We start from the raw sequence: 26,501 nt of genomic DNA, 5'->3' as shown, positions 1-26,501 counted from the left end.
ATCCTGGAGATGTCGCGGAGGTGAAAATTGCATGCTAAATAGTATGTCTAATTCTATATTGTCTCATAGGACTGATTCCGTTTTCAGTGTCCCAAAAGGTGCAATATATGAACTACTGACCTTTTTTATCTATCCCCTGCCCTCCAAAGCCATCAGAATTAAAATCTTTTATTTCCTGGAGGCGTGCTCGTAATTGGAATTACAGCCAAACGAAATACAATATAGTGCAATAGAATACAAATGATTACAGATTGTGCAAGGTGATAATGGTGCGATCAAATTCTATCAAACAACCAGCTTGTTGGGAGGAAAAAATTCTTTGCAGGGAAAGTGTTTTATGGTTTTAATTCCTTATCAGTAAGGTGAGTGTGAAGTTATAGTCTGACCTACCGGTAGTCCCCATTTAAGAGACACTGTCACTTGCTTACCTGAATGTTAACTCCTTCAGTCAGAAAAAAAAACAAAAAATAAAAACCAGCTATTTGTACACTTGGCATTGTACATGCACATGCCTATCCCATCATGTCACATGTCACCTTTGTTATCCATTAAAAGCAAGAGGCCCTTCAGTACCTCTAATAGTTTGGGGGTACTCATAGTGGAATCTAGAAGCTCCCTTTTATAATAAAAGGGGGTATCTAACCCCACCTAGGGAACCGAGCAAATGTGACATTAAAGGAACAGTATCAAACCAAGTGTTCTAAAATGACAATGTACAAATAATGTCTAAGTAGCTGCGTAAACCTTTTACTACATTTCATGTTAATTATCATAGGCAAAAGCTTTAATTGATTGTGTGTAGGATGTATCTGTATTGAGACAAACCATTCACAAAAGGGGTATCTGCTTCAATGTACAGCCAGAGTTGTTGTTTTTTTGCATATCAGACTACAGAGTATTTTTCTCTAAAAGAAAAAAAAAAGTATGAAAAGCTGTGGTGTCACAGACAATTACAAATGCTTATAACAAGTTACATTTCCTCTGCTCTCTTCAGATACTTCAATCAGAGACACTGGACAGTGTGGACACAGGACTTTCTCTCACACACACACAGGTTTAACAGATGTACTGTGAGGAATTCCCCCTCCCCTCATGGCTCACTCTGCTGTCAGATTAGAGCAGACTGCCATCAGTTCACAGTGAAAGGAATGTGTTACAGTAAACAAATAATGTAAGCTTGTGAAATGTATACATCATTATTTACCAGCACTTCAGGAACCCAGGTTTAAAAATAAATAAACATGTTAATCAATAGTGTTCCTTTAATAACCTCTATTAATTTCTCAAAAATGGTTAAAAATAAGAAAAAAATAACAATACACTGAAAAAATACTTTAACTATAAAATAGAAAAATAATTTATTGGCAAGGCTTCTTATTGGTTCAAATAAACATGCAAATTAGAATCCTCAAGCCTTCTAGTATAATAAATGGTTAAGGATAAATACCAGAAGCGCCAAAAAGAGTAAAAACAATTGTAAGAATTAAAATGGGGGGAGACGTACTCACCACCCTTCCAACAGACCAAAACCAATAAAAACCACAAAGTTTGGTCAAAGATTCAGCAATTTAATGGTACTCCCGGGTGCTACGCGTTTCACGGGAATATCCCGCTTCCTCAGGCAATCGAACAGGAGTATAAGCAATTGGGGGTCTGAAAACAGCTTAGCGCCTCACTGAGGCGCTGAATCTTTGACCAAACTTTGTGGTTTTTATTGGTTTTGGTCTGTTGGAAGGGTGGTGAGTACGTCTCCCCCCATTTTAATTCTTACAATTGTTTTTACTCTTTTTGGCGCCTCTGGTATTTATCCTTAACACGTTGCGATCCACCTATGGTGGCAAGGATTCTTCCTAAATTCCTGTCTACAGAGAGTGACATCTTATACCTGAGTGGGGTCAGGTTCTAATTCTCCCCACCGGCATATGGAGTGGTTGCCTAGGGGCAACCCACGTTTGTGAGTATAAACTCGTTTTATTTCATTTTTGTCTTTTTTTCTTTGACATACTGCACCATTTGGGCTCTCGGTCTTTTGTTTTTGTTTCTGAAGTATAATAAATGGGAAAGTTTGGATGTTTGGATGTTTGGATGTTTGTTACTCAATTACGCAAAAATGGCTGAACGAATTAGAATGAAATTTGGCACACACATAGTACATTACCTGGAATAAAGTATAGGATACTTTTTATTCCCATAACCAAAAAGGGGCGGAGACAAATACAAATTTCACTGGGAAAATGTAAACAGCAGCCATTCTTACACTGTTAATGGTAGGGTTCTCAAACTTTGCACAGTTGGTCACTGGGTGACTGGGATTAATATTCAGAGAAGTGGGTGGAGCCTACAAAAGCCAATCAAAATCCACCTATTGATTTCCAAGGGGAATATTTACATTCCTGCCATTCTTGCACTGTTAATGGCACAAGCCTCAAACCTGGTACAGTTATTCGATAAACTTCTTTATCTTATCTTTTGTGACTCTCTTTCAACTGGTAGAGACCCGGTAGATTGGTGTACAACCCATGTTTTTCCATTATTTTAAGAAGGGCAAAAAATCAGATCCGTGAAATTATAGACCTGTAAGTAGAGATGGCCTAAACGGTTCGACCGCGAACCGATTTGCGCAAATTTCGGTGATTTGCATTTGCGGTGAACCGCAAACTATATGCGGGTTCGACCAGCCCCCTATACTACATCATTATGGTCAACTTTGACCCTCTACATCACAGTCAGAAGACACAGGGTAGCCAGTCAGGCGACACTCCCTCCTGGAAGTCCCCCCCCCCCCTTATAAAGGGCAGGCAGCATCAGCCTTTTTACTCACTTGTGTGGCTGCAGTAATTAGAGAAGGGAGAGGAAGCTGCTGTAGACATAGGGAAAGGTTAGTTAGGCTCTTGTGTTAGGCTTGTTAGCTTGTTCCTTGCTGATACTTATTGCTAAAAAGCACCACTCAACAGCTCTTTTGAGAGCTAATGTTGTTCTTGTGATCTATTTTTTTTTGTCCCACAGACACTTGTGTTGCATATACAGCCCTGTCAGTCAGTCGTAGCTGCTGGACCTTGGCCCCTTGGTAATTCCTACTTTGCCACTGTAGGCCCAGAACATTCAGTGACTACCTGTAACCTGTGTGAGTGACAGCTGCACATTTGTAATACCAATCACTGCATAACTACCTGTTCAGTGCACCTACCTACGTGAGCGCACACAGTTTTATATACCACCAGTCACTGCACATGTTCACGGTACCTGTGTGTGTGACAGCTGCACATTTGTAATACCAATCACTGCATACCTACCTGTTCAGTGCACCCACCTATGTGAGTGCACGCAGTGTTATATACCACCAGTCACTGCACCTGTTCATGGTACCTGTGTGTGTGACAGCTGCACATTTGTAATACTAGTCATTGCATAATTGTTCACAGTACCTGTATGACTGCATGCTGTGTAATACACCAGTCCGTGCATACCTGTTAACTGCACCTGTGTGTCAGCTACACATTGTATTGTAATACCAGTCACTGCATACCTTCCAATGCACCTGTGTGACTGCACATTGTATTATTCAAGTCAGTGCATACATTTCACTTCATCTCCCCCCCTATATGGACAAAACAACAGGCAGAGGAAGAGTCAGAGGCAGACCCAGAGGCAGGCCACCCGGCAGGTCTGTTCGAGGTCGTGCTGACATGATTTTGTGTGGCCCTGGACCAAAGTATAGTGCTCAGAAGAAGGCACGTCCCATCAACTCCCAAGATTGTCAGGACGTGGTTGACTATTTAACACAGAACCCCTCATCTTCCGCAGGCACCAGTGCTACTACAAGCACTACATCCACTGCATTTGACACTTCGCAGGAGTTATTTGGTGGGGAATTCACTGATTCACAGCCATTCACAGCCATTATTGTTACAACAAGATGAAGGCACTAAGCAAGTTACACCACCTCATATGTCTGAGTTAGGCGTAGGCAACACCATGGACATAAGGTGTGAGGAGGAGGAGGATGAAGTAGCTGCTGTTGGTGCAGTTTTGGAGGTGTCTGATGCAAGCAAAGCTGGGGAGGATGATTATGATGATGATGATGATACTGCCATGGATTCCACGTGGGATCCTAATAGACAAGGTGACCAAGAGGACAGTTCAGAGTGGGAGTCAGAGAGGAGTAGGAGGAGAGGAGTTGCTGAAAGAAGCAGGGGGAGCTCATCATTAGAAACAGCTGGTGGCAGTGTCCGGCGGCATGTATCGCCACCTATGTACAGCCAGCCAACATGCCCTTCAACGTCAGCTGCTGACGCCACCACCAAAGGGCCATCATCCCAGGGCTCAGTGGTGTGGAATTTTCTTTATTATCAGATCAGAGCAATGCCATCTGTTCTCTCTGCTGCCAAAAACTGAGCCATGGAAAGGCCAACACCCGCGTAGGGTAAACTGCCTTACAAAGGCACATGGTGAAAAGGCACAAACTGCAATGGCAAGACCACCTGAGGAAAAGCAGCACACATAAACAAAGCAACCCCCTTCTCCTCCTCTTCCTTCAGGTGCATCATCTTTAGCCGCTTTCTCTCTTGCACCTTCACAATCACAGCCACCCTCCTCCACTCCCCCTCTCACCTTGAGTGTTTCCTGCTCCTCTGCCCACAGCAGCAGCCAGGTGTCCGTGAGGGAATCCTTTGAGCGGAACAAGCCAATGTCTGCCGGTCAGTCACCCACTTGCCCGGCATCTGACAGCTGGCTTGGCGGAACTGTTAGCTCGCCAGCTGTTACCATATCAGCTGGTGGACTCTGAGGCCTTCCGAAAATTTGTGGCCATTGGGACACCACAGTGGAAGATACCGGGCCGCAATTATTTCTCAAAAAAGGTGATACCCAAATTGTACCGTGAAGTTGAAAGGCAAGTGGTGTCATCTCTGGCACACAGCCAAGGGTCCATCTGACCACGGATGCCTGGTCTGCCAAGCACAGTCAGGGAAGGTACATTACTTACACAGCCCATTGGGTCAACCTGGTGACAGCTGGCAAGCAGGGAGTCCGTGGCTGTGCGGCAGACCTAGTTGTGACACCTCCAACTCTCCTTCTCCTCCTACTCCTCTTGCTACATCCTGGTTGCTGTCATCCTCCTCCTTGGCTGAGTGGCAGTGCTACTCTACTGGTGCTGCGATCTCCTCTCCAGCTACACATCCCCAGCTCCCCAAGGCCTATGCTGCATGCCAGGTACGATGGTGTCACGTCATCTTAGACATGTCTTGCCTCAAAGCAGAGCGTCACACTGTAGCATCTCTCATGGCTGCTCTAAACACACAGGTGGATCAGTGGCTGACCCCGCACCAACTGGAGATCGGCAATGTGGTGTGTGACAATGGCAGCAATCTTATTTCGGCTTTGAATTTGGGAAATTTGACACATGTACCCTGCATGGCACATGTGCTGAATCTAATAATTCAGAGATTTGTGTCTAAGTACCCAGGCTTACAGGACTTCCGGAAGCAGTCCAGGAAGTTATGTGGGCATTTCAGGCGGTCTTAAACGGCCATGGCATGCTTGGCCAATATTCAGCGGAGAAAGAACTTGCCAGTGTGACGCTTGATTTGCGATAGCCGACTCACTGGAATTCAACCCTCCTTATGTTTAACTGCCTGCTACAACAGGAGAAAGCTGTCAACCAGTATCTCTACAACTACAGTAGAAGGGCACACTCTGGGGAGATTGGGATGTTCTGGCCGAAGTACTGGACACTCATGTGAAATGCCTGCAGGCTCATGCGGCCGTTTGAGGAGGTGACAAACCTGGTGAGTCACAGTGAAGGCACCATCAGCAACTTGATCCCATATGCTTTCTTCCTGGAGCGTGCCATGCGTAGAGTGGTGGATCAAGCTATAGAGTAGTGTGAACAGGAGGAAGAGTTGTGGGATCAATTCTCAGCAGAAGTAGATGATTCCTCAACACCTGTGACAGCACAGAGGAGGGGGGAAGAGGAAGAGTCTTGTGGGGAAGAGGAGCCATATGATGAGGAAGGTGTTTTTTTGGTGGGGGAAGTGGAACAACAACCACAGCAGGTGTCGCAGGGCGCTTCTGCTGATCAACATTCTCGTGGTATTGTTCGTGGCTGGGGGGAGGAGGAGAACTTACCTGACATCACTAAGGAAGAGCAAGAGGAGATGGATAGTACGCCTGCATCCAAATTTGTGCAGATGGCGTCTTTCATGCTGTCCAGCCTGTTGAGGGACCCCCATATAAAAAAAACTCAAGAGGAATGAGCTGTACTGGGTGGCCATGCCACTAGACCCTCGGTACAGGCACAAAGTGAAGGAGATGTTTCCAAATCATCAGAAGGCAGAAAGGATGCAGCACTTGCAGAACAAGCTGGCAACTATGCTTTACAGTGCGTTTAAGGGTGATGACACAGCACAATGGAATAAAGATACCACTGCCAGTAATCTTCCTCCTCCTCCCATGTTCACGCAGGCAAGGACAGGATGCTCTAGCGATCTCATGGTGATGTCAGACATGTGGACATTCTTTAGTCAAACGCATCGCCTTAGCCTTTCCAGATCCACCCTCCACCAACACCTCGACCGGCAGTTAGCCGACTACATGGCCTTAAGTGTGGATGTAGACACTGTGAGTAGTGATGAACTACTGGACTACTGGGTGCGCAGGCTAGACCTGTGGCCAGAGCTGTCAGAATTTGCCATCCAACTTTTGTCTTGCCCTGCCTCAAGCGTCCTGTCAGAAAGGACCTTCAGCACAGCTGGAGGCATTGTCACTGAGAAGAGAAGTTGCCTAGGTCATGATAATGGTAAGCCTACCACCCTTAAACCGCCAACCACCACCACCCCCCATTCTCCATCCCCTCTTAACCTATTAAAATAATGGACACGGACTACTTGGCATTGGATTAATTTAAGGCCATAGCAGCCCCTTTCTTTATTCAGCCAATTAACAATGTTCCAAAACAAACAAATAACCATCATAACCAAAACAGCATTCACAAAGAGCTGGGGTAAGGGGTCCGGAGGCACCGAAAATCTGTCTGTCATAACACCCGTGTGACATGCAGCCTTGTACCGGCCCCCAGCCGCGGAACTCGGCTCGGGGACAGCTGCATGCCCCAAAGTCGTCTCTCTTCACTCCGTTAAAACCGCCGGATTTGTCCCGCGACAAATCTCTTTCCCAAGAAACCGACCTCCAGAGCCCCTTTTTACCCCTCCGGCTGCAATGACAAACAAAGACATACCACACAAAACAGAAAATAAGGGAGGGAGGGTGGGAGCTTCTTCCATCATGCTGCTCCAAGCCGGAAGTGCCCGCCCCCCTGCATCCGCCGCCTGACCCGGGAAAATCCGCCTACGCCTCCCAGCGCTGCACTGCCCGCCCCCTGCCCCAATTAACCCCTGCCCTGCCCCACCAGACCTGGGCGACTACCCACTAACCCAGCTACCTAGCGCTACCCGGGGGAGGACGGCTACCTCATCATGGCCGGGCCCTCCGCACTACGCTAGCTCCAGCTTCTGGCCCTATCTTGATAATGGTAAGCCTACCACCCTTAAACCGCCAACCACCACCACCCATTCTCCATCCCCTCTTAACCTATTAAAATAATGGACACGGACTACTTGGCATTGGATTAATTTAAGGCCATAGCAGCCCCTTTCTTTATTCAGCCAATTAACAATGTTCCAAAACAAACAAATAACCATCATAACCAAAACAGCATTCACAAAGAGCTGGGGTAAGGGCTCCGGAGGCACCGAAAATCTGTCTGTCATAACACCCATGTGACATGCAGCCTTGTACCGGCCCCCAGCCGCGGAACTCGGCTCGGGGACAGCTGCATGCCCCAAAGTCGTCTCTCTTCACTCCGTTAAAACCGCCGGATTTGTCCCGCGACAAATCTCTTTCCCAAGAAACCGACCTCCGGAGCCCCTTTTTACCCCTCCACCACGAAAGGGCATGACCCCTTATGACCTTGAGGCCCCCAACCTCAAAGCTCTTTGTATCCCCTCTTCGATACCTAGGGCCCACAAGTCCATCCCAATGTCATTAAGATGCACCCCGTCCCTTCTAAGGAACAAACCAATGTCCTCCTCCAGTTCGAAATGACGAATAGCCAACCCCCCATTCCTGATAAAGAACCTGGCCACCTCTTTGTTCAATTTTATCCTAGCTTTATTAACCTTTTGGACCGAGTTAGCCAACCTCCAATATTCCCGAGCCACAATGTCTGACCAAACTACAATGGTCTCGGGAAACAGGGACCGAACCCTCAGAAAATCAAATTTGATCTCCTTTATAACGATTCTGGTAGATCTAGCCGCCAGATCGTTCCCCCCAACGTGCAACACGAGGATGTCGGGGGCTCTATCCATGCGTGCCAACTTGTGAAGTTCCGGCAAAAGGCCGGGCCAAACCATCCCAGGGAAACCTATCCACCGGATACGTACCTGCTCCTTAGGGAAGCCAAGCTGGCGGCCCTCGGGCCTCACATCGGCCCTTCTCGCCCCCTACTAACGTAGGAGTGTCCCACAATCCAGACGATGACCTGCGGACCTGCAACAAGAGAGAACAAACTAACAGCAATTGCCCTAGACCCCAGCTACCCCCACCCCCACCTACACTAAATGAGGCCTAATGTATGACTTGAAGCGGGCCGACTCCCAGCGCCCGATCTGCTTTATGACCCCCTCGCTCAACCCCCAATGTGACGCCTCCGTAGCCGCACCAATCCGAAAAGAGTGGGAGGCAAACTCCAGAAAAGGGAGGCCGAGTTGGCCTAAACCTTTCCGAAACAACGCTACAAATTGAAAGCGAGACAAAGCCGAGCCGTCCCGGTGCACCAAAAACACCTGAGCCTGAGAGGGGCGGGCCGCCCCAAAACTCTGGACGTTATAATGAGGGCATAATGGGCCGCCAATCTGAAACAGGGTGATAGCCCGACCCCTGCCTGCCTGGTCGGTTTTTGAGCGTGGCAAATAAATGACGACCGTATCAGCCTGGATGGAGATGTGCTCTGCAAGGATGCCTCCCACTCCCGCTTTGTTGCGGCTAACTAGCTCCCCTATTCTAAAGGCCCCGAAAAAAGCCAGCACGAAAGCGGTCTGAAATAGACCACACTCATAACTGGAGGAACATAAGCCCGGCAGTACCCCCACCAGCCTACCCAGCAACTCAAACGTAACCGGGCGCCTGGCCTCCCTGCGAACCGCCCCAGACCGGTAACCCCTAAGAGCCTGCCTCACCCGGAAATCTTCAGTTACATCTAGGAGCCCCCTGACCTTGAACCAAAAAGCCAGAGCCGATAACTTCTTAGCCACTGCCGATGCCGAAATACCCTCTACAAAATTATTCCCCAAGAAATACAGCAACAAACATAGCCGTTCTTCATCTGAAGCACAACCTCCTGCTTGCAACATCAAAGCGTCCCACGCATTCCACACCAACGTGTACGCTGCCGCTGATGACTCCGATATGGATCTCCCAATCATACAGCATACCGCTCGAAAGGAATCCTCCACGCCGCGGACGGGCAAGGAACCCCACGTTCTTCCGCCGTGGGAACCGCAGCCCGGAATCTGTCTCACTGGAATCGAGAAAGTGCATCAGCAATGACATTGTCGACCCCAGGTAAATGCACAGCAAACAAGTAAATATTAAACCGCAAACAATCCAACACCAGTTGCCGCATCAGACTTATCACCGGGGGGGGGGGAAGATGCCGAACAGCTGTTCACTGCCAATACCACACCCATGTTGTCGCAGTTGAACCTCACCCGCTTGTTGGCCAGCTGCCTTCCCCAAATCTGTACCGCCACTACTATGGGGAATAACTCCAACAGCACCAGGTTGGACGTAAAACCCGCCTCCACCCAGGATGTGTCCCAGGGAACTGCGCACCATTGGCCCGCGAAAAAGGCACCGAAACCATGGGAGCCCGCCGCATCAGTAAACAGCTCTAACTCCGCATTGCTCACCGTGTCTTGCATCCACAGCGACTTGCAATTGAAATTAGTCAAGAAAATCAACCACACCTGTAGGTCTGCCTTGATGTCCGCAGTTAACCGAATTCGGTGGTGTGGCGCTGACACTCCTGCGGTCGCCATTGCCAGGCGCCTGCAGAAAATACGCCCCATGGGCATGATTCTGCAGGCGAAATTCAACTTGCCCAGCATAGACTGCACCTCCCTCAAAGTCATCTTCCTGCTACGGATTGCCAATGAAATGGAATTCTTGAGGTTCACCACCTTATAAGCTGGCAAGCTGCATTCCATAGCAACAGTGTCTATAGTAATGCCCAAGAATTTTAACGCCGTGCCGGGGCCCTCCGTCTTTTCTTCAGCGAGTGGGACCCCGAAGCGCTCACATATGTGCCGCATAGTCGCCAATGCGTACGCACAATCAGGAGAGTCTGCTGCACCCATGAACAAAAAATCGTCGAGGTAGTGTATAATTGACTGCACGCTCGACCTATCCTTCACTAGTGATGGGCGAACACCTGGATGTGGGCGGCACTGTGGAGTGAGGAGGAGGAGTCCGGAGAGTGACGAGTTGAGGGAGGCCGGGCAGCGGGCGGTTCAGCGGAAGTACCCTTGTGGTACTTCCGCCCTTTCTCTGACCTCACGCCCGCTGCCCGGCCTCCCTCAACTCGTCACTCTCCGGACTCCTCACTCCACAGTGCCGCCCACTGCCAGGCCATCCACTACAGGTACTTTGCTTAAACTTTTGTATGGGGAAGCGGGCAGAGGGGGGAGCGCTAGCGGAGGGGGTGGGGGGAATTTCCGACCCCCCCCCAGCGATCGGGGCATGCTCCCCCCTTATGCCTGCGACCCCATAGGGGGGCAGTATTCGGCCGAACAGGGCCCTGTTCGGCCAAACAGGGGCCCTGTTCGGCCCTGTTCGGCGGCCATTAGAAGTTCGGGGCGAACTCGAACTTAAAAGGCCGAACACCATCAGGTGTTCGGCCGAACGCGAACATCACCCGAACAGGGTGGTGTTCTGCAGAACCCGAACAGTGGCGAACACTGTTCGCCCAACACTATCCTTCACTACCCATTCCAAAAAAGTGCTAAACCGCTCGAAATAAGCACAGGAAATGGAGCACCCCATGGGCAGACACCTATCCACAAAGTACTCTCCTTTCCAAAAACAACCCAACAAACGGAAACTTGAAGGATGAACCGGCAGTAACCTAAAAGCTGACTCGATATCAGTTTTTGCCAGTAACGCCCCTTGACCCAACCGCCTGACCCAACTTAAAGCTGCATCGAATGAGGTGTACACCACCGATGCATCGTCACCCGACAATCCATCATTGACAGATGAACCGCGAGGAAAAGACAAGTGGTGGATTAGGCGGAACGATCCCGGTTCTTTTTTAGGAACCACGCCCAGCGGTGACACGATCAGATCAACCAGAGGGCGAGAAGGGAACGGGCCCGCCAATCGACCCACTGCCACCTCCTTAGCCAACTTCTTGTCCACGACACCCGGCAACTCATAGGCGGACTTCAAGTTCCTAAAAGGGGGGACCGACTGCAATGAACAACTACTGGGAATCCGGAACCCCTCCTCAAAACCTGCCCTCAGGAACTCTGCCGCCTCGTGGTCGGGATACCTACTTAGAAACTGTGCCATCTCTGCCCCCTTCACTGGCGTCGTCCCTTTTTCGCGCAGAATCCCCCGACTTCGCCCTTCGCTGCTTATAACATCTGGAAGCCGCATGTGAGCCTCCGCAATGGGAGCACTCATGCTTGAACCGGCAGGACTGGCCAAAACGACAGGCTCCATCATTGTATTGCCAACAGGTACCCTTTCCACGGGTCGCCGGCTGGCCGGCAGGGGCCGACCCTCCGGCAGTTGCGGGAAAGGACTGAGAGGCCCTTGCCGGGATCATCAAACGCATCCACAAGGTGATATCCTTATGGTCCCACCGAACCTCCGGCCGTACCGCCTTCGTCTGTCTAAACTGCTCGTCGTACCGCAGCCAGGCATTCCCCCCGTACGACCGGTAGGCCTCCCCGATCGAGTCCATGTAACCAAACAGCGCTGGGCAATGCTCAGGCTGCTTTTCCCCTGTCACGCTTGCCAGGATCGAAAAAGCCTGGAACCAGTTCTGGAAGGTCCGGGGTATCAATCTATAGCGCCGTTCCTCCTCCCTCTTCTTCTCGTCCGGCTTACCCTTATCCAGATTGAACTTCTCCAGCTGGAGGAGTGAAAATATCTCAATATATTCGCCCCTCCAGATTCGCTCCTTCACTTCCTGCTTCAAATGAGAACCGAGAAGGCCATTGAAACAAACATACAGTTCCGCATGCGACGCATCTGCCAGTCGCACCTGGCCTGCCCCCCCATCAACAGAAGAGCCGCTGGCTGCCCCTTCCGTCTGCACCGCCACCTCCGCCTGGACACTGCTCAAACCCAACGCCGCGGGTGGAGCCACCTGAACCACCCCTTGTACGGCCAAACCTACCCCTTGCGCCCCTCCATGTACCAGCCCCACATGAGGGGCCGCTCCCGGGGGTGCCAAAGACCAAGCCCCCACCGGTGAGAGGGGCGTTCCCATTGGTAACAACCCCGACGCCACCGCCGGCATGGGAGGTGAAGGCTGCACCTGCGCTAACTGCGACCCCGCTGACGTTGCTAGGCTACCAGCCCCACCCTGTCTTCCCCCACAAATCCCCAACAATAAAGTGGCTAAGGCATTAACCGCAGCTAGATTGGCCTCACCTGGCTGCTCCGGACGCATGTCCCTGCCAGCCGTCACTCCGGATCCACCCGCTGCGACATCATCATCATCCTCTGCGGAATCCACCTCGGAGTCAGAGAGGTTTTCCGCTGTGGGCCCCCTGCCGTGCTGTACATGCTGAGTCTGTGGCCGCTGATCACCTCTGCCCGACTTGCCCTTCTGCCTGCTGGATCCTCCCGACTTGCCCTTGCTGGTGGAGCTCCTGCTTCCACCGTGCGCTTGATGGGTCGCCGCCGCTGGAGGAAGGGCGGCACCCGTGGGATTGGAGTCCTTCCATTGGGCCCGCTTAGTCTGCCGCGCAGCGCGGGGACTAAGGGCCGCACCACCTCTCGCTTGCTGTGAATGTGAGGAGCTGGCCGCGCTGGATGGCCCCTCTCCTGCTGCCTCTTGCCGTTGGTTGGGATTCCTCCTGCCAGCCCCCTTGCCCTTAGACAAACGTTTTGCAGGGGGAGGCGGAGGGTCCCTGGGGGGGCTCCCTGAGCGGCTCCGGGGCCCGGCATGGAGCTCTGGGCTGAGTCTATCCGGGGGCCTGGACTGCCTCCTCTCCTCGCTTCTCCCCTCACCTGCTTGCACGGGTGGAGCGCTGGGTGCCGCAGCCGTGGGTGGCTCGCTGGCCGCCGCAGCCTCCGCCGCTGTGCCCGCTCCCATCGCCGCCAGCTGGACCTGGACCCACGAGGGGCCCCTTGATACCGCTTCTGCCCGGATCCTGGCCACCAGCAAGTCTAATTCCGCCATAGTTACAGGGGCACAGGCGGGCGTCCGGCAAGCAGCTTCTTCCATCACGCTGCTCCAAGCCGGAAGTGCCCGCCCCCCTGCATCCGCCGCCTGACCCGGGAAAATCCGCCTACGCCTCCCAGCGCTGCACTGCCCGTCCCCTGCCCCAATTAACCCCTGCCCTGCCCCACCAGACCTGGGCGACTACCCACTAACCCAGCTACCTAGCGCTACCCGGGGGAGGACGGCTACCTCATCATGGCCGGGCCCTCCGCACTACGCTAGCTCCAGCTTCTGGCCCTATCTCAACAGTGTTCAGTACCTCACCTTTATCAAAATGAATGAGGCATGGATCCCGGAGGGCTACTGCCCGCCCGAAGACTAAGTCAGTCCCCACACACAGCATGTCTGCCTGCATGCCGTGTGGGGACTGCCCCAAGACTAAGTCTCTCCCCACACAGCATCTCTGCCTGCAGGCCGCTTGACTGCCTTCTCCGCCACCACCTACAGGGTCCAGGACTCCAGGCGAATTCCTGAATTTGCTAGCAGCGGCCGCTGTAATATTTTTTCTGGTGCGTGTACATGCCTGCCTAATTTTTCTGGCTGCACTGCAGCTGCAACAACAAAACAAAAGGCATGTACATGTGTCAATTCCCCTTCGTGATCATTACCTTGCCGCGGTGAAGGAGCTTGCGTATCACAATGAAGCAATGACCTCCGGCTATATGAGTGTCTCGGGGGAGGGGACACACCCAAGATAATAAGGTCTTTGCTTCATTGTGGACAGACCAAATTTGATCAGCTGGACAGTCAGTGTTGTTCTGTCATTGAGCTACCACAGCCCGGCGACCATATGGGCTTGAAAACTGCTATCGCCTGCACTCTCGCCATGTTGCACACCAGTCCAGCCCGGCCGTCGCTACACAAACAGCTGTTTGCGGTGCGTTACACAGTAAGTTTGGTGTGTCAGTGTGAAGCAGTACACTAATTACATTACCTGATTGATGTATACACATGCAAGATGTTTTAAAGCACTTTAGGCCTCCGATTTAGCATTCAATGTGATTTCTGCCCTTGAAACGCTGCTGTGCGTCAAATCCAGATTTTTCCCCGGGACTTTTTGTGTGTATCCCACTCCGCCATGCCCCCCTCCAGGTGTTAGACCCCTTGAAACATCTTTTCCATCACTTTTGTGGCCAGCACAAATGTTTCTAGTTTTCAAAGTTTGCCTCTCCATTGAAGTCTATTGTGGTTCGAAAAAGTTTGCGCGAACCAAACTTTTTGTGGAAGTTCGCATTCGAGGTTCGCGAACTGAAAATCGGAGGTTCGAGCCATCTCGACCTGTAAGCTTAACATAAGTTGTGTGCAAACAATTCCCCCGGTAGCAGTATTTGACTAATTTAGTCAAATACTGCTTTATCCAGCCGAAGGAGGCTTCAGAAGTCTTCAGGGAGCCCGAGGGCTCCTGAAGAAGGGCGGCCCTGTACTGCGCCTGCGCAAGCACGCTCTCTTGCACGCTCACACCGGGAGGACACGGCTACCGAAGACTTCCAAATACCCTTTTGTGGGGGATTGAAACAGGGGGGAGCCAGCACAGGATAGAGGGCACCGAGAGAGGAGGCAGAAGGCTCTATACAACCCAGAGCCTTCCCTCTCCTTAGGTAAGTATTTGCTTCATTTATTTTTAAATGCGGTTCCCATTCACTTTAACATATCTGGCAAATTTGGTGTTTCTGGTATGTAAGGGGGCTTTGCTATTACCAGCTTAAGTCTGCAAGTTTTTAATCACAAATACTGACTAGTGATCACAAGTCGGGTAACAAGTGCATTCGTGATCACGACCTCGTGACCGCAAAAAACGACTTGTGATCACGACCTTGTGATGAGCATCTCTAGTTGTCACTTGGACAGTTGACTGCAGGCATCCTGCTGAGTTGAAAGGGAACCTTGAAAGCTGCACTCTTCTAAGTCAGGGAGATTCAGCATAGCTTTTTAAAACAGTTCAATGTTTCCAAATGTAAAAATTATTATGGAATACATGTTGAAAGAGATTCATAGATCGGATCAGTGAATATTGGCGCACAGCGCCTATGCATAAAAATGGCGCCGCATTAAAAAGATACGCTTATCGCTATTTATCGTTAGTATTGCATAATAATGGCGCACCAGGAAAAAAGAAGAAAAACGGCACACACTAACGTTATTTATCAATAGTGGCACACACTAACGTTATTTATCAATAGTGCCGTTCATTTGCCAAACAGCAGACATTATTGCCCACAGTAACATTATTTATCAATAGCTAACCTACATAAGCCAAACTGCAGACGTTATTTAACTGCAAAACGGTAAATGAATTTAATGTGACACTGTCAAGGTTAGGGAGATTTAGGGTTAGGCGCCACCAGGGGGGTCTTAGGGTTAGGCACCACCAGGGGGGTCTTAGGGTTAGGCGCCACCAGGGGGCGAGTCTTAGGGTTAGGCACCACCAGGGGGGTCTTAGGGTTAGGCACCACTGGGGGGTCTTAGGGTTAGGCACCACCAGGGGGGTCTTAGGGTTAGGCACCACCAGGGGGGTCTTAGGGTTAGGCACCACTCGGGGGGTCTTAGGGTTAGGCACCATCAGGGGGGGGTCTTAGGGTTAGGCACCAGGGGTGCTCGGAATTGCAAATCCGTGTTCCGCGGTAATTCCGAATACCGCCGCTCCGGAATTCCGTTACCGGGTCATACCGCGGTATTCCGGAGGGTTTCCGCGGTATTCCGGCGGTATTCCGGAATTTCCGTGTGTATGTTTCCGTATTTTTATTACGGACTTCCGTAATTTACGATACCGTTGCTCTTTCCGTTTTTTTGCTCATTTACTCATTGTTTTTGGTATCTTCTGCCTTTAAGATGATATGACGATAGTGTTAGGGAATAAAGTTGTTGTGTATGGTCTAAATTTGTGATAACAGCGTACTTCCGTCAAGTTCCGCCCATTTTTCCGGAATTCCGTTTTTTTCATTAATACACTACGGGGGCGGATCCCTGGAGGAATTCCGTGCTTTGGTCACTTCCAGGAACTTGTGGAGTCTGTGTAGTGAGTCTGAGAGACCTGGAGGAGCAGATTGCACCTGCTATTGAGGTAAGTGAATAATATGTACATATATTTGTTTACATATATGTGTATTATGTTTGATGAATGCAATTATTCCTTTTTTTTTAGGTTAGAAGAACAAGTTACCATATTTGTGTGTTTGACACTGACCTGTCACTCTGTCAGTCATTTGATGATTAGGAATAGGATAGCATCATATTGCATTTCATGGAGATTTGTGGCATGCACTTTCTGTGCATGAAGTTACCTTCGTGGGCATGTAGGGCCGTTTTTTTTCCAGACCACATGTTGGAGGAGGGCCGGTGTTAGGAGTTGGACCCAGGAATCTAAATTGGGTTGCCAGGGTTAGTGCTGCTTATGGGCATTATGGGGTTAATGTATGACTTTGCACATGTTCAATTTCATTTGTATGCTATTTTGTCGGGTATGCTGAAATGTTGGAACAAAGTGCATTCTGATTGGTCGCAGCTGTGCCCACAAAGTGCAGTGTGATTGGTCGCAGCTGTGCCCACAAAGTGCAGTCTGATTGGTCGCAGCTGTGCCCTCAAAGTGCAGTCTGATTGGTCGCAGATTTGGCCACAAAGTGCAGTCTGATTGGTCGCAGCTGTGCCCTCAAAGTGCAGTCTGATTGGTCGCAGCTGTGCCCTCAAAGTGCAGTCTGATTGGTCGCAGATGTGCCCAGAAAGTGCAGTCTCATTGGTCGCAGATGTGGCCACAAAGTGCAGTCTTATTGTTCGCAGAAGTGTCCACAAAGTGCATTCAGATTGGTCGCAGCTGTGCCCACAAAGTGCAGTCTGATTGGTCGCAGCTGTGCCCTCAAAGTGCAGTCTGATTGGTCGCAGATGTGGCCACAAAGTGCAGTCTGATTGGTCGCAGATGTGCCCAGAAAGTGCAGTCTGATTGGTCGCAGTTGTGCCCAGAAAGTGCAGTCTTATTGTTCGCAGAAGTGTCCATAAAGTCTAGTCAGATTGGTCGCAGCTGTGCCCACAAAGTGCATTCTGATTGGTCGCAGCTGTGCCCACAAAGTGCATTCTGATTGGTCGCAGCTGTGCCCACAAAGTGCAGTGTGATTGGTCGCAGCTGTGCCCACAAAGTGCAGTGTGATTGGTCGCAGAAGTGTCGACAAAGTGCAGTCAGATTGGTCGCAGCTGTGCCCACAAAGTGCATTCTGATTGGTCGCAGATGTGGCCACAAAGTGCAGTCTTATTCGCAGAAGTGGCCACAAAGTGCAGTCTGATTGGTCGCAGCTGTGCCCACAAAGTGCAGTCTGATTGGTCGCAGCTGTGCCCACAAAGTGCAGTCTGATTGGTCGCAGCTGTGCCCTCAAAGTGCAGTCTGATTGGTCGCAGATGTGGCCACAAAGTGCAGTCTTATTGTTCGCAGAAGTGTCCACAAAGTGCATTCTGATTGGTCGCAGCTGTGCCCACAAAGTGCAGTCTGATTGGTCGCAGATGTGGCCACAAAGTGCAGTCTTATTCGCAGAAGTGCCCACAAAGTGCAGTCTGATTGGTCGCAGCTGTGCCCACAAAGTGCAGTCTGATTGGTCGCAGCTGTGCCCTCAAAGTGCAGTATGATTGGTCGCAGATGTGCCCACAAAGTGCAGTTTGATTGGTCGCAGATGTGTCCACAAAGTGCATTCTGATTGGTCGCAGCTGTGCCCACAAAGTGCATTCTGATTGGTCGCAGCTGTGCCCTCAAAGTGCAGTATGATTGGTCGCAGATGTGCCCACAAAGTGCAGTTTGATTGGTCGCAGATGTGTCCACAAAGTGCAGTCTGATTGGTCGCAGCTGTGCCCTCAAAGTGCAGTCTGATTGGTCGCAGCTGTGCCCTCAAAGTGCAGTCTGATTGGTCGCAGATGTGCCCAGAAAGTGCAGTCTCATTGGTCGCAGATGTGGCCACAAAGTGCAGTCTTATTGTTCGCAGAAGTGTCCACAAAGTGCATTCAGATTGGTCGCAGCTGTGCCCTCAAAGTGCAGTCTGATTGGTCGCAGATGTGGCCACAAAGTGCAGTCTGATTGGTCGCAGATGTGCCCAGAAAGTGCAGTCTGATTGGTCGCAGTTGTGCCCAGAAAGTGCAGTCTTATTGTTCGCAGAAGTGTCCATAAAGTCTAGTCAGATTGGTCGCAGCTGTGCCCACAAAGTGCATTCTGATTGGTCGCAGCTGTGCCCACAAAGTGCATTCTGATTGGTCGCAGCTGTGCCCACAAAGTGCAGTGTGATTGGTCGCAGCTGTGCCCACAAAGTGCAGTGTGATTGGTCGCAGAAGTGTCGACAAAGTGCAGTCAGATTGGTCGCAGCTGTGCCCACAAAGTGCATTCTGATTGGTCGCAGATGTGGCCACAAAGTGCAGTCTTATTCGCAGAAGTGGCCACAAAGTGCAGTCTGATTGGTCGCAGCTGTGCCCACAAAGTGCAGTCTGATTGGTCGCAGCTGTGCCCTCAAAGTGCAGTATGATTGGTCGCAGATGTGCCCACAAAGTGCAGTCTGATTGGTCGCAGATGTGCCCAGAAAGTGCAGTCTGATTGGTCGCAGCTGTGCCCTCAAAGTGCAGTATGATTGGTCGCAGATGTGCCCACAAAGTGCAGTCTGATTGGTCGCAGCTGTGCCCACAAAGTGCAGTCTGATTGGTCGCAGCTGTGCCCTCAAAGTGCAGTATGATTGGTCGCAGATGTGCCCACAAAGTGCAGTCTGATTGGTCGCAGATGTGGCCACAAAGTGCAGTCTTATTGTTCGCAGAAGTGTCCACAAAGTGCATTCAGATTGGTCGCAGCTGTGCCCACAAAGTGCAGTCTGATTGGTCGCAGCTGTGCCCTCAAAGTGCAGTCTGATTGGTCGCAGATGTGCCCAGAAAGTGCAGTCTGATTGGTCGCAGCTGTGCCCATAAAGTGCATTCTGATTGGTCGCAGATGTGGCCACAAAGTGCATTCTGATTGGTCGCAGCTGTGCCCATAAAGTGCATTCTGATTGGTCGCAGATGTGGCCACAAAGTGCAGTGTGATTGGTCGCAGCTGTGCCCACAAAGTGCAGTGTGATTGGTCGCAGCTGTGCCCTCAAAGTGCAGTCTTATTGTTCGCAGAAGTGTCCATAAAGTCTAGTCAGATTGGTCGCAGCTGTGCCCACAAAGTGCATTCTGATTGGTCGCAGCTGTGCCCTCAAAGTGCAGTCAGATTGGTCGCAGCTGTGCCCACAAAGTGCATTCTGATTGGTCGCAGATGTGGCCACAAAGTGCAGTCAGATTGGTAGCAGATGTGCCCTAGATTGTCCACGCTCCTCCTATGCAGCGTGGACAATCCAGAACGCCGCACGCTGCCAGCTCCAGATGACACCAACGCTCCCTACGCGTTCCCAGAGGCGGAAGCAGCGGCAGCGCTGTCTTCCGCCAAAATGGTAATTTTCTTATTCATTACTGCTCCCTAGCAAGTACATCAGGAATTTCTAGCACTTCAGAAGTATATGAAAGTATTAGATATCCACTTCCGTATTACTATTAATCAGATGATATGTAACTAGATAGCCAGTTACACAATAGTCATTGTACAGACTTTAGAACGCTATGTCGCTGTCTTTGCCTCAAAACAGCAAACTCATTGCAATTATACATGTTTTGCTCAGAAATAATTTGTCGTATGTGAAAAAATATATTTCATATTTCCCAATGTTATTATTCATAGAGTTGTACGAATATGGCAGATGCTGCTGAAGCTGGTGGGAGTGGTGGTGATGGTGGGAGGAGCAGGACGTCCGCCCCTGCCGCCTCCTCTCCACGCCTGCAGAGGAGGGAAACATTTTTTATTATTAAAGTAAGTTTATTTCTTTTTTTCTTCACTGTATTAATACATGACTTTCAATTTATTTTGCTTGACTGTGTAATGCATGCTGCATCTGTAGCTACTTTAATAGTACCATGAAGCTTTGCAATTGAAGGGCTTAAAGGGATACTGTAGGGGGGTCGGGGGAAAATGAGCTGAACTTACCCGGGGCTTCTAACGTTCCCCCGCAGACATCCTGTGCCCGCGCAGCCACTCACCGATGCTCCGACCCCGCCTCCGGTTCACTTCTGGAATTTCTGACTTTAAAGTCAGAAAACCACTGCGCCTGCGTTGCCGTGTCCTCGATCCCACTGATGTCATCAAGAGCGCACAGCGCAGGCCCAGTATGGTCTGTGCCTGCACAGTACGCTCCTAGTGACATCAGCGGAAGCGAGGACATGGAAACGCAGGCGCAGTGGTTTTCAGACTTTAAAGACTTAAATTCCAGAAGTGAACCGGAGGCGGGGCTGGAGCATTGGGGAGTGGCTGTGCGGGCACAGGATGTCTGTGGGAGACCATTAGAAGCCCCGGGTAACTTCAACTCATCTTCCCCCGACCCCCCTACAGTATCCCTTTAATGTTCAGACTACACAACTGTACGCCCCATACACACACTCAAGTCAACACTCAACAGCGGTCTGTAAAGTCCACCCGGCGGATCGCTCAGAATTTCAGAAAAAGCCTTATCAGTCTGCCGACAGCTTGTAGACATGCCGGACTGTCCGTGAAAAATCCGGCCAGCGGGAGGTGACGACAGACCCGTAGTTGCCTCCTGTGTAGCGTGTGTACGGGCCTTTAGGCTCTCATAAGTTTCATTTCGATTCACTTACCAAAAATCTCCTTATATTGTTCAAGGAGTTGATAAGACTGATGATGATAAGTCAATTGAACATTCAATTGACTTTTCATCAGTCTTATCATATGTTAGTACAATAGCAAGAGATGTATGTATTTTAAAGGTTACTTTTAGCGGATCATTGATTTTTTTTTTTTTTTCCAGACAATGATACGTGGGGGTTATGATAAGGGGAAGAGGGAGGAGAAGAGGGCTGTGTTGGACCAGCTGAAGCGTGACCTGGAGAGCCGGTACCACCGCACCTGGTCTGTTAAAAAAATCCAAACTATGTGGAGTGATTTCAAGATGAAGACGCCAGGTGCGGTGGAGAAAATCCGAAGACAGCTTCGGAAATGTAAGTAAATAATGCGTTTTTAGTATATGTAGTGGGATGCGTAAGTTTTTTCAACCTTGTTAATCCTCACGATTTTCATGTCTAACAAATTTGTTGTTACGATACAATTGTGAGTTACATACCCAATAGGAGAGACAAACGCCTTGCTAGTGCTACTATTAGGAAAGTGCAATGGAGTTAATTGGATTTGAAGTCATTTTACATCAATTGTTTAGCTTAATGTAGCAGATGCATAATAGTGTATACTGCTACAATGAATAAAATCAATATGTTGTTGTATATCCTCCTTTCGCACAATTTTTGGATAGTAATCTTTACCTGTACTCAATGACTGTATGAAATCTGTCGTAAGGTGTTTTGGACCATTGCTGTTAATACAACGTCTGTAGTTCATTCACGTTTCATGTGCTGTAAGAATTGAGATCTCTCATTAAATCACACCATTGATTTTTGGTCTAAGGACTAAGATGGACGTTCCAGAACATTGTCATTATTCCTCAGCATTAATGTATTATCGGATTTAGAGCAGTGTTTACGGTCGTTGTCTTTCTTAACGATTCAGGCAAGATGCATTTACCTATTTCTTACTTATCCCCGTACATTGGTCTCCTCAATGTGCTGATACTGATTGGAAGCCATGCGACCCTCTACCCTTTGGCTAGATTCCCAGTCCCAATTCCGTGCACTTGCCGTACACCCTCACAGTATTATGAAACTAAATTTTAACTGTAGGTAGCTTTTTTTTTTTTTTTTAATGCTTTGTTTTGTTTCCTCCATTCATAACGCCCCCTCTTTGCACAGAAAATGTACGTCGATTAACAAGGTGTTAAAAACTTTCAAATTTTACTTAACATTGTAAGATGTTTCCTTTTTTTTTTTTTTTTTTGGTTTTCAATATGACTGTTTAGATGACGTTAAACTATGTTATAGGTTTTGATAATGTGTATCAGTGGTTTAATGCTCTTAGGCAGGGCCGGCCCTAGACTTTTTGGCGCATGAGGCAAAATTAGAAAAAATCGCCCCCCCCCCCCCCCCGTCCGTGGGTGTGGGGGGGGGGGGGCGCCGAGCTGGAGGGGTAGCGGGCAGGAAGGGGGTATTGGGCCTAGCGGTGGGGAGGGTAGTCGGACCCCCCTCCTCCCTCGCCTGGGTCCCCCGATCTGCGCTCCCCTCCAGCTTTAAAAAGTGAAGTACCAGCTCTATGATTAAGAGGCAGCGGGCAGGAATCACTCACCTTTTCCGTGTTCCATCGTGCGCTTCACTGTCGTCACTTCCTGCAACGCCGTCCACTTTCAATACAGTGGGCGGCGTTGCATGAAGTGACGTCAGTGGAGCGCACGATGGAACGCAGAAAAGGTGAGTGATCCCCGCCCGTTGCCTCTTAATCATAGAGCTGGTTCTTCACTTTTTAAAGCTGGAGGGGAGCGCAGATCGGGGGACCGAGGCGAGGGAGGCGGGGGTCCGACCCCCCCTCCCCACCGCTAGGCCAAATACCCCCTTTCTGCCCGCTACCCCTCCAGCTCGGTGGGCGGCCCCCCGCACCCATAGACAGGCGGGTGCCGCCCCCCCAGAAATGCCGCCTGAGGCAAATGTTTCACCCTGCCTCATGAGCGGGCCGGCCCTGCTCTTAGGCCTCTTTCACAACAAGACGTTGCGCTTTTGGGGACGTTACGGTCGCATAACGTGCCCCTAACGCAACTTCCTGGTGGTGTTGAAGTTGGACGTCACAGTGAGACGTGTTATGATGAGGCTCTTTCCTTGTACACTGGAAGAATTCTGGATGAATCGAATCTGATCTTTCAAAAGATCCGGATCTTTGAACCGAATCTTTGAATCATTTTACTAGGGAAGCAGGGGTGCAGCAGAGTGAGAGGTGCAGGAGAATGAGGGCACATTGAGGGTGCTAATGGGGAAGGGAGAGATGCAGCATGAAGACAGTGCTTGTGATGTGAACAGAAGCTGCAGTTCCTGTTTCTTCCAGACATCCACTGTTAACCAAATCATTCATTGTGATGATCCGGATGATTCGACTCACAAAAAAGGTCTGGATCCAAGAACCGTATCGTTCATGATCCGCACAACACTATCGGCTCCTCCAAGTGCAGTGAATATTAATCAGCCATGTGGCTAGGAACAAAAGGACTCTCCCCTTACTGAGCATGTGCAAGCAGTGCAATGCAGCAAAGTACCAGTATAAGGCATAGCATGCTGCACTTTCCCAGAACGTGCAGCGTTACAATGTAACGCAACGTGGACACTGTGAACAGCACATTGATTTTTCAGTGCTGTGAGTTGTGCTGCGTTACAGGCTGCTGTAATGTGGCACTTTAACGTCCAACTGTGAAACCAGCCTTATTGTTAAGCAATGCACTTTTTAACTTTAGGTATTATTTTCTTCCATCTTTATTTTAAAAACAATCTCACATTCTTTTTTAGTGGATCGGTCTCAGGCACGCAGGCGGTCCCGTTCAGCCTCTGCTCCTCCCTCTTCCCGCAATATTGTGGACCCCAGTGATGATCCTGCTGCTGCTGCCCCCCCCCCTACAGATGATGAGGCTGGACCCAGCCACAGGCCCCGAAGCCGGCAGCGTGGGCGAAGGCGCTCCCGGAGCCGTTCTGTGGCCTGTAAGTTTTTTTTAACAAAGTTGCAACATTAGTCAGATGAAAGTGGTACGTCTCTAAGGAGATTAGTACATAATGGATTTTTTGCACAGAACATTTTAATTAATGTTTTTTCTGTCCTAAAAAAAAAAAAAAGTGGAATGATACCATGTTTTCTTTTTATCTTAGCCTCTAGCTCTGTGCGACTGCGCAGACGCAGGCCAAGGCGAGAATCTCCCGGCAGGCCAGAACCTCGTTCCAGTGGAACTGCTGCTGAGTGTAAGTAAAACATTTTTTGGTAGAAAAAAAAAACATGCAAGACGGAATGTATCCACAGCTATATTACGGTTCTAATTGAACACTTTTTTTTGGGGGGGGAGGAGGTGTAATATAAGTTGTTCCGAGTGCTTCTTCTGGGCAGTGACCAGTTTGTTTTCTTTTCATGGATGTTTGTAAAAATCGATCTTGTTTACAACTGGTGTTATCCAGGGAACTAATGGGATGAAGTAAATGCGATAGTAACTGATGTTGTGGAGGTTCTTTGAGAATGGTTATTTGAGTAATGTGTTATTGCTAATGTTTATTAGGTACATAGCGCCGACATCTTTCTCTGCGCTGCACAGAGTATATTTTGTTTTCACTTAACTGTCACTTTAGGTGCACACACAATGTAATCCATCCAAAAGTCCTATGTCTATATTGCCCTCAATTCCACTACCTTTATCAAACAGTTTAGGCCCGGTTCACATTAGCGGTTGTTTGCCAAACGGACCGGATGACCTGACCGGATCCGGACCGGATCCGGATCGGAACCGTACGGTTCTGATCCGGATCCGATCCGGATCCGGTCAGGTTGCATCAGGTGGTAATCAGGATGCGATCCGGATCCGTTTGGCAGTTAACGTAAAAAAAAAAAAAAATGTTGGGGTCTGGGAGGTCAGCAGAAGGGGGACCTGTGGAATCAGGCCCTCTGCTGTTTAGCACTCACCTCCACCTCCGACATGCTGCCAACATCCTGCCAACACCTCCAGCTCGTGCTGCTCCACTCCAAAATGCTTGCCCATGTGTCCCCAGCCAATATCGCCGCAAAAATCCGCATAGGAAGTGGGGTAGAACATCCGGATTTCTCAGCCAGTGTGTTGTGCGGCCTCCGGTTCCCATTTGTTTGTATTGGCCGGATGGTGCAGTCCGGCTCCGCCCCGGATACGGCTGCCGGAGGGGCCGGATGAAAAAATAGCGCATGTTGGAACGGAGGCCGGAGTCCGGATCCGGCCCGGATCCGGTCCGGCTCCGGTTCTGCAGAACGGACCCATGTGAACGGACGCATAGGCTTTAATTGCTATGCCGTGCGTCCGTTCCGTCCGTTCTGCAGGCGGTGCGGCTCCGGCACGGCGATTCCGGAGGGCCACCGCAAGTGTGAACCGGGCCTTACACAGTGTGTCATAAATAATGTAACGCATGGGTATCATCAAATTTAGATTTCGCAAAAGTGTTATCGATTGGATGTATATAAAGTTTCATCTAGAAAACATTCAATAAATATGTAAAAACGTACTTAATGCAAAAGTAGATTTTGCTTGTTCGTTACATTATTACACCCTTTAAAAAGTGTTTGATGCAGCTTATTGATTTGGAGACATTGTGTAGTGTATGGATCGTATCGTACTCTAGGGTCTATTCAGGGTGATTCCAAGCCTAGTATAGTAGTTGTAGATCTTTTGGATGTGGGCGGAAGAATGAGTGCTAGGGGGAAAACAATGCAGACAGAAGGAAAAACTTAAGGGACCACTATCCTGAAAAAAGTAGGCAGTTAAAATGGGACAGCTGACAGGTTTTGGGTCAGTCCATCTTTTTAAGGGGGATTTTCATGGCTTTCTTTGTTTTCGACAGCATTTCCTGAACAGTTGCGAAATCTAACTGACATAATAGTGTGCAAGTGATTAGGGAGGCCGTCTGGTATCTTGATATTTTGTCAGTTAAACAGCAATTCAGGAAATGCTGTTGAAAACAAAGCAAACCCTTGAAATACCCTATGAGGAGATGGATTGTCCCAAAATCTGTCGGTTATGTCAAATTCTAAATGCCTACTTTTTTTTGTGCGCTAGTGGTCCTTTAAGAACTCCATCCCGATGTTGAAGGGATTGGAATCGTTGCAAAGCAAGAGCACTAACCCACCCACCACACCACTACATCCCCCTGCTTCCAAATTAGAATACTTCTTCCAGTCAGTGATTATGTCCATAGTAAAAATAGTGTATTGTCACGATCGGTGTAGCAGAGAGGGTCTGATTCTCGGTGATCTAGAGTATCACTGGGAATACAGATATATACCCGATTATTGATGATCTGCAGT

This window comes from Hyperolius riggenbachi, chromosome 1 (genome assembly GCF_040937935.1).
Source record: "Hyperolius riggenbachi isolate aHypRig1 chromosome 1, aHypRig1.pri, whole genome shotgun sequence".
In the NCBI taxonomy this organism is placed as follows: domain Eukaryota; kingdom Metazoa; phylum Chordata; class Amphibia; order Anura; family Hyperoliidae; genus Hyperolius; species Hyperolius riggenbachi.
Note: the sequence above shows the minus strand (reverse complement) of the source record.